General features: G+C 55.8%; 1 protein-coding gene across 2 annotated transcripts in view; it reads left to right on the top strand.

Moving 5' to 3' along the window:
* The first annotated feature begins 852 nt into the window (after positions 1-852).
* LOC120389068 (CYFIP-related Rac1 interactor A-like) overlaps positions 853-12,340 on the top strand; it is a 36,727-nt gene continuing 25,239 nt past the window's right edge. The window contains exon 1 of one of the 2 annotated variants that reach the window (XM_039511244.1): positions 853-1,029. The gene's annotated coding sequence lies outside the window, so the exon portion shown is untranslated. The remainder of the gene's footprint in view (positions 1,030-12,340) is intronic. The other variant, XM_039511247.1, reaches the window with a different exon arrangement.

The following is a 12,340-nucleotide window of genomic DNA, read 5'->3' as shown; positions in this document are numbered from 1 at the left end:
TAGCCCAGCACCACACGAGCTGCAAAACCTGTCACCTGCCAGACCTAGAACAGATACAGCAGCCAGGGCAGGCTGGCTAAGAGCACAGGGGCTGGAACAATTGGTGCTGAGGTGGGAGTGCTGAGAGCCATTGAACCAAACTGTGAACCCTGGATATGATGGGAACCACTTCAAGCGGGGCTGGGGTGGCAGCACCCACAGCACCTGCACCTCTGGCTAAGAGGGAGCCCTGGGGACAAGCGGTAAATATCCTGCTTGCCACATGGGCTTGCTGATATTCTAGTGGTGAGTGGGATTATCGTGGTGTATGTCAGAGTAGAGCCCAGTGGATGAGAGCCCCATTGCACTAGGCACAGAGTGAGAGGCAGCCTCTGCCCTGGCACCCTTGCAATGGAACTAAGCAGGATTGGCCCCCAACGAGAGGGGAAACAGAGGCACAGAGCTGCCATGCCTCCCCTGGATCAGGGGCAGAGCTGAGAGGAGAATGCCTGGCTCCCAGGCTAGTGCTCCAGCCACTGGATCCGTTGCCAGACGAATGGACAGCCGGAGCTTGTAAAGAAAGAGCTGCCCCCCTACATGAGTAGGGCAGACAGAGCTGTGCGCTAGCTTGGCAGACCCCTAGCAGGGGCAGGAGAGCATTTAGAAACGGGTCTCCCGGCTCCTAATGCCCTGCTGCTCCCCCACCCGAGATCTGCCCACGCCGGGTTCCCCAGGGCGCAGCGGGACCCGAGGCACGGGCAGTCCGGCGAGCAGAGGGTTAAACGGCCCTGGCTTCCCTGCACTTTAGACGTCACTGCTGTCTTAGGAGGGGAGGGGGGGAGCAGTGGTCTATGGTGGTCTTTGTGATGCATTTTCTACTGATAGCAGCAGCTGCTGCACTGAGCCTGCTTTCATCCGCGAGACACACACCCAGGGGCCGGGGCGGCTGAGCACCCCAGCCGCGCCTCGCTCCTCCTGGGCTCTGCAGAAGACTGGGATCCAGCCTCCATCCTCACGGCTGCCTTTCCCTGAGAGCCGGGCCGGCCAGCGGTGAGTGCCAGGGAAGGAGACAAGGGGTGGGGTGCGGGGGGGCGGCAAGGCTGGGTTGGGTGCAGAGCCCTGGAGCATCTGGCATTTGCAGAGCCCGAAGGAAGCTGCCCACTGGGGGCTCCCCGGGTCTGTCGGGGGGAGAGTCCCTGTTCAACAATCCGCCTCCTGCCTCCACTGCGCCCCTCAACTCCCTTTGCATGGGGGGGGGTCTCTCTGTCCCCACGGCTACCGACGCCAGGCTCGCCACCTCCCAGCCCGCCCTGTCTGCGGAGTTCCCGCTGCTCTGCCCCTGCGCTGGGTGGGAGCTGAAGGTGACTCCATGCCAGGCACGGACGGCGCGTGGAGGGGCTGGGGAGGGAGTCCGTGCTCTTTGCAGGCAAGCTGGGTCCTCCTCTCACCCGGCACACAACGGGCACCTCCAAGGAGGAGGAGGGGGTCTCGTTCTGTAAGCTGGGGGTCGGTGCATCCCCCGCTGCCAACAGCTGGGTGCTGCATCTCCCGCCTCAGCTCCCCTGCGGTAAATTCTCCTGCAGTAGCAGGCGATGAGAGAGGCGAGCGCGCTGCCCGGCTTGGCACTGAGGTGCAGGCTGAGCACCCTGGCTTGGGAGCCGGCTTTTTCTCTTCCTCTCCGGCTGTGCCAGGGTCCGAGCCGCTCCTCTGGGGTCCACGGAGACCTTTGCCACAAGTTCCCAGAAGGGCCGGGAAGGAGGCTGCATGGAGGTACCAGCAGCCTGGCTGGAGGAGAGTGGCCCTTCGCCTGCTCTGGCCAAGGGAGGGCAAGACCCACCAGGGTGCTGCTGTCATGCCTGGGGACATGGGAATGATGTGCCATCGTGCCCATCCCTGTTACCTTACCTCCTGCTTCTGGCAGCTCCCAGGACCCAGAGATGCCCCCCTGCCTTTCCCAGTAGAGCCCAGCATCCATCTCCCAAAGTGGTGGGAGATGGTTGGCCTGTAGCTGCCTTCTCTTGATCAAAGGGGCTTCTTGTTGGTGAGGGTGACTTCCAGCTGTTGTTGTGATGCCTTCTTCTGGGCCAGTGCCTGGGTCCTGGCTGGCCTGGAGAATTGGACAATGGAGGCAGCTTCTGGGAGGGGTGAGAGAATTTCAGGTAATGCAGTGAAATTCATTCCCAGGTTGCCTTCCAGGGAGTGTTTATTAAACTCCTACAAAACAAGATCTGGGAAGGAGGAGGCCTGCCTGGGGTTAATCTAGCTCTGCCCTTGCTGGGATCTGGGTGGGGGGACATTGGGCATGAGGAGAGGATCAGGCCACTCAGAGCTTCCACCTCTCCAGTGGGTTTGCGGCTTGTAGATTCTCGTCTCTGTGCTGTGTCTGGTGGGAATGCGCCAGCATTCTGGTACCTAGGTATCCTCCGTGGCTTAGCTGGCTGGCACGATACAGGGGAGTCGGATTCAAATTCAATGATGCAGGCTTTCAGGCTCAATGCACCACTTCCCCTGAGCATCAGCAATAAAGCAACACAGACCAAAACCACATGCAAATAAGTCAGGGTCCCTAAAGGACAAGGCCATAGCTGCATTTCTGGCCCATCCCAGCAGAGGGGTTTCTTCAGACAGAGGTAGTCCACCGAGGGAGCCGTGCTCACCGGCCTTGGGACAGGGTGGTCAGGCCAGGGTGGAGGATGAGCAGACCAGAAATGAACGAACATGAAGATCGCCAAGAAAGGAGGGTCCATCCATCCACATCAGGGGGCTTGGATGGAATATTCTAGACTGGGGTGGCCACATTTACTGGCCCTCGGAGCCACCTACGACAATCTTCAGAAGTTCGAGAGCTGAGGCACAGCTGCTGGGAGCCAGGGGCTGAAGCCCTGAACCCCGGCAGGTGTTCCCCGCAGGGCTGAAGTCCCAAGACCCCCTTCCACGGCTGGGTAGAAGCCCCTACCACACCACCCTGCTGCAAGGCAGAGATCCTGAGCTCCCCGCCCCAGTCTGGTAGGTGAAGAATGGGAGGGCATGGGGGACTCTGCAAGCCCCACTTTAATGGTAAAAGAGACGCCTGTGGCTCGCGAGCCACAGTCTATAACAGGGCTGTTGCCCCCCTCACCTGGGCAGAGGCTGGTCCTAGGCTAGGCAGTGGTGGCGATAGCCGGGGGAGGCAGCATGAGGGTTTCCAGCAGCAGCTCCCAGGACGCCAGCTAAGGTGAGCAATGGCTGCAGCTGCAGCTCTGCTCTAGAGAAGCGGGGCGAGCCCAGCAGACTCCAGGCCCCCGTGGCTTGCAGGGATCCGCTGGAGTGCCTCCATTTCCCCGAGCAGATCTGGAGGGAGTAGGGCTGACCAGGGACGGGACGGCGTGTTGGGATGGAGAGGGAGTCAGCTGAGTTCCAAGTGGCCTGTCCAGCAATTGCTTCCAATCTGCTGTCTAACAGGCTCACTGTGTCTCTGCCAGGGCGTCGCTCACAGGCTGCCCTCCTGGCTCGGCTTGGGCTCCTCTGCCGAGCCTGCTCCTTTGCACTCCCAGGGTCACACACTCTTCACTCGTGCAGCTGGGATGCCCTGCCCCACCCCCTGGAGCTCACAGGTGCACGGAGGAGGGGAGGGCTGGGGAGCATCACCAGCAGCTCCCAGGGGGGGGCTCTTGAAAAACTGAAATCCTTTGCATCTGCTCTTCTGTCATCTCTGCGCTCCCTGGGTCCTGGAGCATTGCGGGGCGCGGGGCTGGAGAAAACATCTCCAAACTCAGATGGCTCCCACTGCTTCCCTTGAAGGGGGACTATACCCCAAATGCCTCCATCTCCAGGATCTTACTCAGAACAGCCCATTGGGGAACAGGAGATAGGTCTTCCCCACTCACCCCCACAGCCATAGCCTCCCCCTCCCCCATATTTGTATGCAGCTCCTGTCAGACACATTCAGTGCACTGACGGGAGCAGACAGGGAAAGCAGGTGTTTACTGGGCGGTGTTCGTGCTGGCTGCATCCAGCCTCGACTGTACTCGATGGAGCACGGACATCTCCAGTCCGTGCTATAGCTGGTTTTCTGGTAGGTCCATCCTTATACTGCCCTTGACCTGATCCCCATGCAGTCCCTCCTAGATCCTGGCTGATTTCAGATGCCCGGAGTTCAGTAGTTCCAGTCCTATCCCTGCTTTGAGCGGATGAGCCACGTTAGCAGGTCAGCGCCGCTGGAAATTCCCATGCTGCAGACTGGGGCTGCCAGCCCAGCCTCTTTCACCAGCACTAAATTCACATGCACAAAGGATAGGATCTCGGACTGCACCTGGGCTGAGCCCGCCAAGTCGATATTGCCTTCGGGCTGGTCCTGTCACGTCCATATGCTGCTATAGCAGAGCTCCTCTGATTCATCCTGCTCTTGGATTGGGGCTTTCCACTATCCACTGACCCTCCTCTGCGGTCACTATTGCCCTTGAATTAGCACCATGTCTTGGGGCCGCGCTGACATTCCCATGCTCTGCCTTCCGTTCGTATGGCTCTGCTCTGCCCCTGTCTCTGCTGGGGCCGCGCTGGCCTGCTCTGACCCCCCCCACCACCACCGGTGCACCTCCTTCATTCTGTCTTCACTCGGCTTTGTCCATTGAATGCTGCACCCAGACCCCTTTGAACCAGTCCGCTTCTTGCCCTCTAACCGAGCCCATCGGCTCGGGCCTGTGTTGATTAGCTCCCTGGAAAGCCCTGCGAAGACAAGCCGCAGCGTGGTTAGCGAAGGGCAGGTCTGCGCGTCTCCGCCTCCCTTTAAACCGCCTTGCCTGCCCCTCGGGCACAAATCGGCATTAAAGATTCATGTGTTGATTTAAAGCGTTTCATCTCAGAGACAAAACCCTCGGTTCCCGGGGCCTCTGGGTGAGGCGGGAGCGGCACAGAATGGAGGCTGAAACCCTGAGCCGCCTCCCCTCGCCCCTTCGTGCCATGGGAGCGTCGACCCTGCAAAACCAGCGGCAGCACCGCTTCCTCGCTGCTGGATCCCAAGGGCGGGGGCGGGACGGCTGCTGGAGTGAAGCGCCTGGGAGTGCATTCTCCCAGCAGCAGCTGCCCCACTCACCCCTTGGAGAACATCCCACGCATCCCACTTGTCATTCTGCTCGTACCGTCTTCCTTCCGCATCCACTGGTTCTGTGGCTTTCTCCTCTTTCGCCTCCCCACTGTCTCACTCCTTCTCTTCTCCTCCCCTACTTCCCTTCTCTCGCACCTACCCCCCTCCCCGTCTGCTCTCCCCTCCCCTCCTCCAGTTCTCTCTTCCTCTGGGGAGTTCCGCTCCTGCATCCTCAATCTGCTGCGAGCCCTCTCCAAGCAAGGCTCCTGGGTGCTGTTTGCTGTGCCGACCGGCCCGTGCTGAGGGCATCTCTGCCGTGTTCTTTCTTCGCTAACACAGGACTCCAGAGGTGTCCGGTAGAAAGACGTGCTCAGTGCCAAGGGGAATGAGGAGCCGCGTAAACCCATGCGGGTAGCACCTTTCTGTAGACTGAAAGTACATCAGAGACGTACCGGCAGAGACGGGCACTGGCTGGTACGGCAGGTGCCCCCAGGTTTTCAGTTCATCACACTGGTGATCAGCCAGCAGTACAAACCGTGGGACACTTGGGAGATCCAGATCATGGACTCTGAAAATAAGCTACAAAATAATGCAGTTCTGTAGCTAATTACCAATGCCTGGTGCCTGTGTTACTTACCTTTCCCTTGAGGGCCTCAAAGTGCTTAGCAAGGATGAATTAATTACACCTCCCAGCAGTCTTATGAGATGCACCCCTCAGTAAGTACTGTCACCCCCATTTTACAGCTGAGGAAGTGGAGGTACAGAGAAATGAAGTGACTGGGCTGAGATCACACAGCAAGTCAGTGGTAGAGCCAGGAACAGAACCCAGGAGTCCTGGCTCCCAACTCTGATTCCTGGAAGAAGTGTTCCCCACGCATGGCAAAGCCTCAACTCAACCAATGAAGTAAATTAAGCGGTGATTTCTGAGGCAGGGACTTGTAAAGAGATTTAGCCCAATGCCCTTTTCCTTCTACAGTGTCCTCCGCACACTGTGTACCTGACTGAGCAATTCACTCCCATCCCCTAGCAGGGAGCAGCACCTCCTGGGCAGGGCAGAGCAGACCTCTTCAGCTGGCAGCTGCATGCCACAGGCCCCGAGAACCCTCCCTCTCTGGGGGTTTCGTTCTCCTCTCCGAGAGGCAGAGATGCCCCCCCACATTACCATCAGGGACACTCCTACCATCCGTAAGAGGAGCAGGACCTGCCTTACCTGGCATCCAGGCCAAAGAGAGGGCTGGCCCCTCCTGTCCCCCTCAGACAACCAGCTCCATAAACAGCTCCGTCCCCTCCATAGGTCACTCCTTCCTCCTGGTTTCCGCTCTGTCATCTGCAGCTGGAGCCTCCGCTCCCCTGCCGTGCCCAGCACCTAGCGCTGGCTGCTGCAGTGCTTCAAAAGGAGACGGCCAGCCAGGGGGGCTCTGGGATGTAGCAGAGACCCAAAGGCAGACAACAGAGCAGACGCAGAGACAGCCTTTGACGGTACCAGGGGACGGATGGCGGGAGGGCGCAGAGCAGCTTCGGACAGCTCTATCTGCACTCTCCTGCCTACTCGCCCTATTCTGCGGCCGTCCCCAGGCACTTGGCATCTGGAGCGGAGTTTGGAGCTCCAGCCCGGCTGACCTTTCCCCACAAACTTCACTCAGCCAGACCACAGCTTCTCAGCTACCCTTGCTGAGGTCGGTTGTCTGAACATGCAACACTCCGCTGGAAAAGACATGGGTTTTTGGTGCTTGAGGGATCAAATACTGTGGTGACTCTTCTCTCTTCCCCTGTTCCCCCCCAGCTCCCTGCCTTCCTAGCTTTCATCTCCTTCAGTTCCCACCTCAGACATTTTGGAGGCGGCCTGACAGAACTCTCAGACGAGACAATGAATCCACTAAACCCCCTCTGGCGGCAGTAAACCCCCACCACTGCAGGCAGAGCAGAGCCAGAGGGGATTGTATACAGGCTCTGGAGAGTGGGCCCCCCCTTTCCTTCCAGAGCCTTGCGGGAATCGGGAGAGACTGACTGGGCCTAAAATCACTCCAGGGAGAGTAATTGCTCTGTGGCGTGGAAGGGCCGTTAGAGAGACGAGATCATTCTTCCCCCTCACCTTCGCCTTTTAAACTGTTATTTATTCATCGAGGATCTTGCTAGAGCCTGGATTCCGGCAGCATCCCTCTGCATATGTAAGAACCAGTGCGTGGGACATAGACAACACATGGGCGCAGACTGTCAGAAGTATTTAGGATCCTAACTTCCACCAGTTCAGCACCTAAATCCCTTAGAGTCTAGGCCTGGGTTTCTGGTGGCCTTAGATCAAAGGCCGGCAACCAAGAACAATGTGCTGAGGAGAGACCAGAGCCCACTAGAAGCTGACGAGACATTTCAACAGTAAAGGGGGAAAAACACATTCTGGCTGCTTCTTCATCTCTTCACATTGCCCTAGAATTGCCTGCAGCAGAGCCACAGAAACAGGCCCACTGAGAGAAATTTGGGGGCCGGCGTATCATGTACCTTAGCTTTTAAGGCCAGAAGGGACCACTCTGGCCATGTACTCTGACTGCCCATAACCCATAGATGGTTTGCACCCAGTTGGGGTTTCCGAGAAATCCACCCATTCCAAGAACGCTCCTTGCGTCTCTAACGGGGAGAGGGATACTGCAGACATTTGTTTCCATGGATGCTTGTTTGAACTTTTAAAGGGATTTGCTTTAGCGGCATTGGCTCCTCGTTTTCAGGCAAACATCTGGGCAATTTTACTAGCAAAAGTGGCCCACGGAAAGGGCATTTCAAAGCCCGAGTACCTGCAGACACCAAATTGTAAATTTGCACACGCACATATGTACACGACAGAACCATTCACCTGCTGATCCAATCAGAGAAGAGAAACAATCCCATGAGACCTTTCTTACCAATCCCAGCGACGCTGGAATTTGGACTGTTTTGTATTCGGTCCAGAAAGCAAGCCCATTGGAAGAGGCATGGATGGAATCAGCCGGACTCACCATCAGATGGTGGATAAAAGGCTGAATATGGCTCATAAATTATTCCTTGCTAGTTATTTATTCAACTCTGGCTTCTGCCACATAAAACCCATTAAAAGCTGGACCTGTTGGGATGGGAAGGGAGAGAACAGGGCTCTCCCAAAGCACCTGGCATAAACTAGGTAAACGCTTGGTGGGCCCAGGTGCTCCCACGGAGGCAGAGAACAGGTTGGCTTTGTAAGAACAGGGTTAGCCCTGCCCCTTCCGACAATTGCTCGGGCACTAAGCAGCAGCCCAGCCCTGCCCCTGCAGCTCCCACCCTGCAAGATCCCTGCAAGCCACCAGAGCTGCACAGAGACATTCCAGATGGGGACTTCATCTCAGTGTCAGCAGGGCACTAAAATCTCCTAGAGCAGGCGGGGTTGGGGATTCGTTCTGGGCTCCTGGCTTATTTAATGAAGTGGTTTGGGGTTTGTATAACAGAGAAAGAAGAAATAATCCATATGTAAAAAAACCAAACCGCTGCGGAGAGGCACTAGTCCCACCCCACCCCTATCCACGCTCCAAAACCATCCAGCAGGTCGTTTGCACACACCACCAACCTACTTGGAACCAAGCTGTCCAGCTCTCCGGTTTTGCTAATCCTGGATTTACCCTCAGAGCTTCTTCTATCACTTTATGGGATAAAATGGGCTGGTTCTGCAGGAGCTGAGCCCTTGTCACTTGCTCGGGGATTGAAGAAAAGAGCGGGCAATTCCCTTCCCACCCCCGGAGCTTCAAACAGAGAGCTTAGGGCCTGGCCCTGGGCAGGGACAGACCGTGCTGCATCAGCTGCTGCATTACGGTTTAATGAGGAGTGTCAGATAGTTTACAGGGCCTGTGGAGGTATTGAGATAACAAAAAAAAAAAAACCCAGGGCCTCTTGGAGATTTAAGGTTCCTGTTAATTTAGTGCTTCTGAATATCAGCGCTGGCTTCTAATTTGACAAAGAGACGGCTGTTCTTTTTCAGGTTATTTTAACTCCGTAGCGAGCCACAGACAGAAAAATACCACGTCTGGAGTGGTAGGTTAGTTTGTCATGGCAACCTGAGGCAGAGGCTCATGGAACTTTATGGTTGTGCAGGGATGGACAAAAAAAAGACCCTAAGTGGAGGAACTAGATGGCTCAGGGGAACGGAGGGGGACATGGAGACTTTCCCCCTATGTGGCTAGTTCAAATCCAACCCAGTGCTGCAGGAAGTGAAAGTTATCCCCACGTATTGTGGTAGCACCTACAGGGATAAAGCCTCATTGTGCTAGGCGCTGTACATGCAGATAACAAAAATACAGCCCTTACCCCAAAGCGTTGGCAATTGAAGATTAGAGACAACAGGTGGATCCAACAAGCAGACAAGGGGTAGCACAACAGCCATTTGGTGACATCTGTCTACCTGTTTATACCATGTTCCTCCCCACAGCATCTGGACGTGCCGTGCAAAATGCATGAACGTCCTCTGCCCGGTCTAGACTCCTCCCTGCTCCAGGAGCAGCTGGAAAAGCTTTGAAACGGTACTTAGCACCTCTGGGGGAGGTGCTGCCTGGAAGACTCGGGCACAGCAGCCAGCACTGCATTGTGAGAGCTGAGATCTGTGGTCATCTCTCACCTCCTCCAAGGGAGTTCCCACAGCTTCAAACCCGCTCACAAGACAGACCTGTCCCCAGCGCTCGTGTGCTTAATGCCGGGGGGGTCCGCAGCTTGATGGTGGCTGTGAAATGAAGCTGTCAAGGGAGGATGTGGTCTCTGAGTGAAAGATGTTATGTTAGGTAGGGAGGGCTGATACCACAGTGGCCTTCATGAGAAAAGCCAGGATTGTGACGATGCCCCTCTGCACGAGGAGACTGCCCAGCAAGAGAAGCACGGGCGGGGGCTCTTGGATCCAGATTGTCGAAGGTATTTGGGTGCCTAACTCCCAGCAGAACTGGGCACATACATGCTTTGGAGGCGCCGAGCCTTGGTGACCAGCAGTGTTGAGAGCTGGACCAGCGGGTGTTGTTCTGAGGTCAGCGTGGCCGTTTCTGATGGATCACTGTGACCAGCTCATCGTCTGCTTTCCCGTTATCCCCTGCTACCTCTCGGAGGCAGGAGGCTGGTGACGTCTCGGAGGCGAGAGGGTTAGGATCCGTGGTAATAACCACAATGGCTTTTGGCTCAGGGAGCTCCTCAGTCGAATTTGCTCATCGTCCAGTTGGCTGCCCAGAAACCTGCTGCAGCGAGTCTCTTCCCTAGGGTGACAGCACAGCAAACATTCACGGAGCGCTCCCAGGACGTGCGATTACCGTAAAACGGCTCAGACGCAGGGTGGGAAGAATCAACCACGGAGGGCTGACCCGATCGGCCGAAAAAACGACCAGTTCACATTAGAATGTAAACGAATAGGAAGTCAGTGCCTGAACCGGGAGAAAAACCAAAGTCAGGCACACCCAGATCCAACCATGCGGACACCCATCAACGCTGGGGCTACTTAGCCACCACCGAGAGATTGGAGTCCCGTCAGTCCGTGTTTGGAAAAGACTGGCCCTATCTCTGGGCTGCCCTATCCGTGTACCAGAAGATGCAGAGCCCCACGTCAGGTTGTGGGGCCGACCCTAGACAGAGAGGCTGCTGGAGGGGTGTGATAAGCATACGCAACGGGGGGAATCCATACCCAGGAAAGATAAATGTCTAGCAGGGATGGTGTAGACAGTATTTGGTCCTGCCATGAGGGCAGGGGACTGGACTCGATGACCTCTCGAGGTCCCTTCCAGTCCTAGAATCTATGAATCTATGAGGTTCCTGCATGTGTTGCTTGGCAGAGACCTCACAAACCTGTAAGCCAGCCCTGAGGACACACTCCCCAGGTATTTGGGGACATACTGGTGTCCAGTAGGAGCTAGAGGGATGCAGCTATTTGGCTGGCAATTCAGAGCACAGTAATTAAAGCAACTTCCTCACTCACGCACTTTTAGTGCCCCTGGAACTGCAACCAAAGGAGATGCAAGAAAGAATGGAAAAGAGAGAGGAAGAAAGGACGACAAAACTGGCAGCGATAGAAGACCTCCACCCACCCATAATGCACCCCTCACCTTGGTAACTAGTTTGCAGTCTCAAAGTTGAAGTGTGAATACTGTGTCACGGGCACGACTGGAAGTTCCCAGAGTCAGAAATGGTTAGTTGGTGGGGAGTGCAAAACGCATCGTTTGTTTCCAACCACCCGGTACATCCTGTGGACGTCAGGAAAGAGCGAGGCTCTTTTTCTAGCTTCCCTTGCAGCCCTTTCGAAACAGCGACCTCGCACTTTTTCTTGCTCTTGTGGTTTGTTTACATGGTGTCTGCCATTCAGAAAGCAAAAGCAGGCGGCCGGCTAAAGACTTTCCTGAGACCAGACTACTGGCTGGTTGGAGGGTGGTTCGTTAAGCACCGTTCTCGGCAAGTGACCTGATCAGAATCAGACAAGACACAACTGCTGCAGTGCAGGCTGGTTCTCAGGCAGGGTGTGGGGAACATTTGGAGCCAAGCACCGTGGAGTGTTGAAAAGAAATGAAATGCTCTGTCATGGCTAAAAGTCTCCCTCCAAAGTCTCTCCCCTCAGGTATTCCTCCTTGCAAGAAAAGACAGCGACAGAGAGCACCAGCCTTCTCAAACGTGGGTGCCATAACGTGGATCCACACGGCCCCCTTTGCATAGAACTCATCCACGGAGCTCCTGCCCTGGTCGCACCAAAATCCCTCTTAAAGACCCACTTCAGCTGTGCTGCTTATGGTGAATCAAACTGACCTCTATATAAATTGCCTGTTGTTGTTCCCCTTCCTCTAACCATGGTCTGGCTTGTCTGTCCTCGAAGCAGAGACTGTCCTTCTTTAGTGTTTGAAAAGCACCTACCCTACTGCGGGCACCCCCATAAATAAACGAGAGGCACCTAAATCCATATTCAAGTACCTAAATCAATGGCCTGATTTTCAGCAGTGCGGGATGTTGGCAGCTTCCACTGGTGCTCAACACCTCTGAAAATCAAATTATCTAGGTGTCTAAGCGCAAGTGGAGGTGTTTAACTTAAGGGACCCAGCTGTGAAAATGCTGGCTTGGATTTTTACTCCCCATCCGCTCTGCTTCTCCATTGAATTCATTCATTTCTCCTGTTGTGTGTGTGTGTGTCCAGGCTATTGGGCTGTCTTCACACGTGGAAGAGGTCCCTTTCCACTTGGGTAAGGGCAGTTTGTTCGGGTAACTGACCGTGGTTATGGTATGGGCGGTACCCAAGTTGATAGTCGAGGTGCTGGCAGTCATGGTGGCGGGAACTGGGTGGTGCTATTGTCT

Source organism: Mauremys reevesii, linkage group 23 (assembly GCF_016161935.1).
Source record: "Mauremys reevesii isolate NIE-2019 linkage group 23, ASM1616193v1, whole genome shotgun sequence".
In the NCBI taxonomy this organism is placed as follows: domain Eukaryota; kingdom Metazoa; phylum Chordata; order Testudines; family Geoemydidae; genus Mauremys; species Mauremys reevesii.
The sequence above is the reverse complement of the archived record's forward strand: the minus strand, read 5'-3'. Positions and strand labels throughout refer to the sequence as shown.